The 6,000-nt window shown below is 39.5% G+C and overlaps 1 pseudogene across 1 annotated transcript in view; it reads left to right on the plus strand.

Annotated features, from left to right (window-relative positions):
- The window catches only part of LOC309631297 (heat shock cognate 71 kDa protein pseudogene), a 29,298-nt pseudogene extending 25,610 nt beyond the window's left edge, over window positions 1-3,688 (plus strand). Inside the window, exon 1 of the transcript in view lies at window positions 1-3,688. This exon is cut by the window's left edge and continues 25,610 nt beyond it. The product of the transcript in view is annotated as a heat shock cognate 71 kDa protein pseudogene (transcript).
- Window positions 3,689-6,000: the final 2,312 nt, after the last annotated feature.

A 6,000-nucleotide genomic window follows, 5' to 3' on the forward strand; every position in this document is an offset into this window, starting at 1 on the left:
GGAAGGCTCAGTCACATTGACTAGATTTAGGAGCAATTTATTTTATATGAATTAAAGAAAAAACAAGAAGAGAAATCTATTACTTCTACTGGGAAATTTCCCCCAACAGTATCTAAATTCAACAACCTGTAAGGCCCTTGGCCTAAAATTAACATATATGAGGAAAAACAATCCATATTCATTGAATTTCAGATTTCTTTTTTCCTCAATAAATACCTTTCCCAAACTTTTTCCTACATTTAGAATGTTGATGTGATGATTTCAATAATCTCTATTTGAGAATCAGAATCATATATGGAAAGTGACCTCATTTATAAAGATCAGACATGGGTCCAATATGTGGTATTCATGTCTGCTTACTAATAAAATTAATAGTAATAATACCCAGTATGTATTTAGTGCTAGTCATGTACCTAGAAATACATGATGGTGTTTGACTATGGAACTGAAACTAATTACACTAAGCAGCTCTGGGGCATTGCTATTCCCGTTTTACAGATGAGGAGACTGAGAGGACTATCAGTTGATCTCTCAGTGGAGATGAGTTAACAGGTGCAGGAAAACTTGCCTTGTAAGAGGGTTGGTAGAAGAGGAAGGCTGAGGAACAGGGAAACTGTGAAAAGTCACTAAATGGTAGAACTGAGATTGGAACCTAAATCATGTTTACCCTACTTACTACCAACCACTTTGTAATACTGTCTTCAGTGTAACTTCTTTTGAGGAGAAATTCTTATAATGTGCTAACCATAATTTAATAACTTTTCAAGATGACTTTATGTATGATCTTGAAAAATATTCAGGAGAAAGTCAATTTTAACTCCTTTTCCTATAATATACTCTACATTTTTAGTATCAGCATTAAAAGGAAACCCACTGAACATAAAAGTTCTCATCATTTGTAATACCAATAGCAGTTTTAGTGAATAAAATTTTAAAAAGACAATGTACTGTAACTACTTCTTTGTTCAGCAAATATTTATTAAGCACCTACTGTATGACAGACACTGTTCTAGATGTTGCGGATACTGGTAAACGGCCAAAATCCCTGCCTTATGCAGCATCCCTGCTAACTGTGAAAAGCTAAACCATACAAAGACAACACTAAATTCTTGGTAGTATTTGGGAAGGTAAATAGATCTGAAAGCCAAAACAATGTGTAATTGCAGTTAATTAGACTCTAGAGCCTCAATTATGAGCCATCTTTGGCTTCAAAAATTGCTTTAAAAGAAGTGACTGCTCAACTTCTCCCAGTGGCAAGCTTAGGGCCAAGCATGAGAACTGGGAGAAAATGATGTCAAATGGCTTCGAACAAATATCCAGTTTAAGTTGACTGAAAGATCTGAGGAGTTTCCTGGGAAATGTAAAGAAGGTCTCAGAAGTTTCTGGAGTGATGTCATGGCTGTGCTATGATGCCCATGTGAAGCCATGTGCTGTGTTGATCGGCACAAATATTCATGGGTCTTCTGGATTCCTTTCTCCCTTGAGTCTGTGCCTCAATAACAGCCCCATTCACTACCCTCAACTGTCTCTAGTTTCTCTAAGAGAAAAAAAAAATACCAAGAAAATAAAAATTGTCCTTCATAGAGGGGAATCCAGGTCACCAAATATAATTAGTGATACTACAAAGTGAATATCATCCAAATATTTACTATATAACCATAGAATAAATTTCCACGTCTCCAAAATGTGGAAGATTTAAAATGCTTAACTAGCTTTTAGGGTTATTGTGAAAATTCATTATTGGAGAGCCTTGAGGAAAAGTGTTTATAAAGCACTTGAAAAGGATAATTGCAATGAAAAGCACATTTAGCAGGCATGTAGAATGTGGTTTAGTTTCCTTTGGTTATAAAGCTCATCACTGTACATAAAAACCCAAATTTTGCATGAATGGATAAGCCAGCTAGAGGAACTCTTGATAGTCAGTTCTGCAAGATATTATATTCAGTAATTAATTTTATAATAACTGGTTCACACATATAAAGTACTCTATTTGCATAAAAAATTACTGCCTAAATGACAAATCCATTATTGCACACAAAGTCAATTATTACACACTTGTTTAAAACTGAATATCATAATTACAATTTGAGTAATTTGCTGTTTTTCCTACTGCAACACAGTATAGTAATTAGTATTCTAGCTCTGTGAGATTAAGTATCTCCATAAAGTCATTAAAATAAAAATCCCTAAATCCAGTGCATAGTAAATGCATGATAATTATAATATTTCAAAGAAGATTTTTTTAAAATAGAAATGATCATTGAGCCTCCTCTCCTTTCTAAGCCTTATGATAGAGTCCACATGGCTACTGGTTATTACTCTTTTTTTCTTAAACAGAGGTGGGGGTAACAACTGAGAATGCAAAGCTGGAGAGTAAGCACCTTTTTGATCAAATCTACCTACATAAAGTAACTGTAATTCTTTTAAAAAGCATCAAAAAGGGATTTATTGGTGAGTTTTCTAATTGGAACATGTAACTCCCAGTGAAATAAACATAAACACTTAGCTTATTTTAACCCCACAGAAATATATGCAAGTGAAAAACATTCAGATGGGAGCAGAATCATCATGGGTGGAGAAAGAGCCTACGAGGAGCTATTAATAAGCTTTCATTCTGAAGAGGCCCACAGACCCACATGGCCATGTGGATCAGGCAAGTTGCTGACACTCACAAATATGTTTCTCTCTAATACTTTTCCGTGAGCAAAGTACACACTGAATGTCAATTCTAGCTTCCAATTTCATCCAGAATCTGACCTTTTTTCACCTCCTCCACCTTGGTCCAAGCCACCATCATCTCTCACTTGAATTAACGTAATAGCTTCTAATTCCCACCCTACTCCTTCTAGTAGTTCAGTAAAATAGCCAACATGGGCTTTTCAAACCCTAACTCAGATGAAGTTATAAGCAGATAAGTTATCAGCAGATAAGTTGAGCAGATAACTTCACTCAAACCCCTCTCATGTCTTTGCCATGGGCAACAAGACCCACCTGACCCAGCCTGGTAGTGATAAGAGGTATGAAGAAAAATGAAGCAAGGTAAGATGTTGCATACTGTCCAAGGTGCTATTTGAAAGGAGGCAGTGAGGGAAGCCCTTTCTGAGGAAGGGCATTTGAGTGGAGCCCTGAGTGGAATGTGAGGTATCTGGGGAAGAGCCGCCAGATGAAAAATACAGGGCAGGCCAAGTGGAGAGTGAGGTTGGCATACTGGAGAAAAGGAGACCAGAGGCCCAGGAAGGGTAAGGGGTGAGTGCTACCCAATGATGTTGGAGAAATAGCCAGGGGCTGGTTTTGTAAGATGGTTGGATACTTTTTCAGTGTGCTGGAATGCCATTGGAGAGTTTTTGGTAGAAAGAAGAGTGACTAGATCTGACTCATATTTTACCAAAAAGCATCACCTGGCTGTTGTGTGGAAAACAGACTGAAAAGGGATAAATGTAGAAGCTAGGAGAGCAGAGTCTTACAAGGGAGATTTATTCCCAGTGGTTGTGGGATATTACCTAGAGCTCCTTGGTAATATTTGGGAGCTGAGATAGAAGGCCCACACTCACCAATCATCCAGGTAAATATGGGAGCAGAACAACACAGGGCAACACCTCTCAGCCCCACCATCACAGTCATTCTGAAAGCTCAAAACAGATGCCCAGTGTTCAACACACACCCAGGATTAGCCTTCCTAATAATGAAAATGAAACCTGGGGTTTCCCAGGTGGCGCAGTGGTTGAGAGTCTGCCTGCCAATGCAGGGGACATGGGTTCGAGCCCTGGTCTGGGAGGATCCCACATGCCATGGAGCAACTAGGCCCGTGAGTCACAATTACTGACCCTGTGCATCTGGAGCTTGTGCTCCGCAACAAGAGAGGCCGCGATAGTGAGAGGCCGCGATAGTGAGAGGCCGGCGCACCGCGATGAAGAGTGGCCCCCACTTGCCGTAACTAGAGAAAGCCCTCGCACGGAAACGAAGACCCAGCACAGCCATAAATAAATAAATAAATAAATAAATAAATCATCACATTAAAAAAAAAAAAAAAGAAATACAGTATTTTTCAATCTTTCAACTGTAAAGAGAGTAAAAATAGGATCAGAAGAAATGACACATACAGGCCCACCCCTTTCTCTGGGAAATATGTGGCCAGATAGGCCCCATTTGTCATGTATGTTCACATAAATAAGACATTCATAGAGGAAGTCACCCTTAACCCCAAAGGAACAGTGAAATGAGTAACAGCATTGGTTACTGCAGAAAACTATTTTTTCTTTCACTGTCCTAATGTACATTTTTCTTCTTTTTCCCTACTATTCTATCTGTTAAATATAAGTAACCCAGGGTTTTTGTTTTGCAATAAAAAATATGCCATGATACTCTGCATCAACCATACTAATTTCTTCCATCATAGTTAAACATCTGCTCATTTGAATCCATGTCATCTACCAATCTGTGGCATAATCCCACTGACTGTGACCTAGAGAGGAAATGATGAGTTAATAAAATTCATAAGTCCACTGGACTCACCGGACTAAAGCTATCAAAAAGGGTGGTATTTATGTTTTTGCCCAAAACATAATTTGAAGTCTCTACCTATCTGAAATTCCATGAAGTACCCCCTCTCCAAGTGTTCCTGATTGTTTCTAGAAGGGCCTGTTGTTCTCATATGACTGGAATACTTAATTTGGTAATAGGCTCTCTCTCTTCCAGTAAGCACATTCCCTATGGATTGGAATAAGCGTATAGCACAGCAATTACCAGCTCAGGCTCTGAATTCAGACTGTGTGAATCGGAACTCTAACACTGCCATTTACCAGCTACATGACAGTGGGCAAGTTACTTTATTTCTGTATGCCTGTTTCCTGATTTGTAAAACAGGGATAATATTACCTTCCTACCTCCTAGTAATTACCACTCATAGTAATGTTATGGCTAGTAGGACAATGTCTGACGTCTGATAAATGATTAATAAACGTTAGCCATTATTATCATGTTTTGGGGAGAGGAGATGTTTTCAGCCCCACCACTGCCCATGCTGAGGGTGCCTGTCTGGTGAATGCCAGTGTCTAGGCCAAGCACCCTGTATCCAGGTGTCCCACAGCTACCCTCCTTTAGTGCTGAGATCTGGACAGAGGCAGGAAGATTAACTCTCTCTTTTAAACTCCTGGTTGGGCCTTATCTTCTTGGCTCCAAACAGAACAAATTGGGTCCACCATCTTGTCAAGTTTCTGGCCTGTGGTTTCTGTTAGTTTCTGGTCCTCTCTCCTCCATATATGAGGGTTCAAATCCAGACCTTGTGCCTAAACAGGAAGCAGACCTCACACGGTCGATCCCCTTCATTCTCCTACTGGTTCTTGCCAGTAGGAAGGCAAACTCCTCTCCCTTCCCTTAATTACTAAACAAATGCTCCCGTATTTAACGTTCGCACATGTGGAAGGAAAGGGGGAGAGGAGTATTTTCTACACCATCAATGTCTGGGTCTAGTTCAGCCAGCCAAACATGCTCTATTACATATGTTGGAGCTTTACCTACTCAGTGGGGTCAGATTCAGATAGCCCAGGGTTACCTGTTTTAAAAGATATATTGTATCATATACCTTTTAAAACAGGTTAAAGTGGATTTAAAAATATAGAGGCCAAATGTGTATGGCTCAAATGCAATAAAAACCTTATTTCTTACTCATGTAACAGTCCAAGGTTGATGTAACTATTGGGCGGTTCTCCTCCACTTAGCAATTCAGGGAGTGACCCAGATTCCTTTCTTTTTGAGGCTCTGGACATTGTTATCGTCTGTATCTACTTCTCTAAAGATAAATGGAGCATAAAGGAGGCATGCTTGCTTCTAAAAGCCTTAGTGCAGAAGAGCCCACATCTCTTCCATTCACGGTCCATTGTGAGTTAATCACATGGTCACACCTAGCTGCAAGGTCTGTCACAGGCATTCCCTGACCAAGAAGTCACTTCCCAGCTCCACCTGTATGCTACGGAATGGGAAAAAACATCTTTTGATGGGCAG

This window comes from Balaenoptera borealis, assembly GCF_965194805.1.
Source record: "Balaenoptera borealis genome assembly, chromosome: 6".
In the NCBI taxonomy this organism is placed as follows: Eukaryota; Metazoa; Chordata; class Mammalia; order Artiodactyla; family Balaenopteridae; genus Balaenoptera; species Balaenoptera borealis.